The sequence below is a fragment of the Oryctolagus cuniculus genome, chromosome 6, assembly GCF_051225735.1.
Source record: "Oryctolagus cuniculus isolate XC-2025 breed Fujian yellow rabbit chromosome 6, ASM5122573v1, whole genome shotgun sequence".
NCBI classification, from domain to species: domain Eukaryota; kingdom Metazoa; phylum Chordata; class Mammalia; order Lagomorpha; family Leporidae; genus Oryctolagus; species Oryctolagus cuniculus.
Window position 1 is genome coordinate 3,623,460 of NC_142872.1, and position 1,785 is coordinate 3,625,244.

Consider the following 1,785-nt stretch of genomic DNA (forward strand, 5'->3'; position numbering starts at 1 on the left):
GGTCCTCGGCCCAGCCTGCTCATCTTGAGTCCCCGCCTGTGTATCTCCCTAGGCCCCTCCCTCAGCCCAGCCCAGCACTGTCCATGGCTGTTGGCCTGACGCACCTGTCCATTGCCTGAGAAGATGAGTTCCTCATGGGAATCATTGCTGATCTCCAGTGTGGAGCCCTGCAAACAGAGTGCCCAGAGCCAGGCCAGAAGGTGTCAGTGTCCCACAGGAGACACCCCGTGAGTATTTCCACTCCCCAGGTCACATACGTAGGGACATCTGGGTATACCCCCAGCCAGGAGGACTCCAGGTGACACAGGAGAACTCAAGTGTAACCCCTGAGTAGACAAAATGGCCCCCAACACCCACTTTCCCATCCGCCATCCCTAGAATGGGTACAGACAACACCACAGCTGTCCTCCAATGCCTGAATCCTGGTGCTGTGTGGGAAGGGTCCCTCGTCTTGTCCCCTTCGTGGGGACGGGAGAACAGCCCACGTGGGTCACCAGAGACTCCAGCCCTGGACGGGACTTTCCGGGGCTGCTAAACCCTGTTACCTGTGGCTGCCTCCTCCCCCATGGCCACAGGCGTCCATAGTGAGAGCTCAGCCAGCATGTTACACGCTGGAAGAGACCTTCATTCTGGGCTTTGGCTCTGCGAGAGCCTCGCCTTGAAGGGCAGCAGCAAGGGAACATAGTTCTCCCTGCAACGTTGCCTATCAAGTGAGGTGGCAATGGCTACCACTAGAATGTGGGTGCCTGGTTACCAGAGTTCCATGTTCTGTTGTGGCCCGTCACCAAGGAAGTGAGGTCACTTCCTCCAGGTCCAGTACATGGACCCTTCCAGCAGGAAGAGCTCCCAAGGCCCTCTGGGCTGCTGACTGTTCCTCTCCTGCCCGATGCCATCCCCTTGACTGTGCACAATTCTGCAAACACAGCCCCATCCCTCAGTGCCTGGGAGACCTGGATGGGGTCAGGATCCCAGGTTGAAGGACACTCAGTTGGAGTCTAAACCTCCTTTTTCTATCATTTCCCAAAGACAGTCCTGCTTCTTAGGAAGGCCCCTAAAATCCAAGCTAAGGTCAGTGAGGAAAGCCAAGGGCAGTGTCTTAGATGAGCCCTAAGTTCTTAGGCCATCTTCTGCTGCTTTCCCAGGCGCATTAGCAGGGAGCTGAATCAGAAGAGGCACAGCTGAGTCACACACTGGCACCCCTATGGGATGCTGGCACAGCAGGTGGTGGCTTCACCTGCTAAAGCACAGCACCAGCTCCTGTGTGAGCTTTTATTTAGAATGCTGAGATTGAATGGTGGAACTCGTGGCAAGGTCATGGCATCACCTGGAGTTTGAGTGAGCCATGGAAGCCCCAGCGTGGGCCAGGGTCTTCTCCACTCCACAAGGGTGGCCCTCCATCCTGAGTCGGGTCTGGTCCTGGTTGTTCCCATGCTCAGACGCTGCCCCCCAGTCAAAATCTCTGAGCTGGAACCCGTGTTTGCACTCTGCCCTGCTGTAAGGACAGAGCTGCCTTCCCACGTCTCAGACACCCCCAAGCCTTCAAACACGAGTGTCAGCTTCAGCAGGCTCCTGAGCACCACATGGCTTCTCTCCCAGCCCCATGCTGCAAAGTCTGGCCTGCTTGCCACGGAGCCCCGCTGCTCTCCAGACCCTGACCCCGCCAACGGCAGTGTGTCAGAGCCATCAGAAACCTGTAGCCTGATATCAGGGGTCTTTCCACAATTCTTTCCACAAATCTTGTTTTTCTTTTTTTAAGATTTATGTATTTATTTGAAGGCAGAGTTA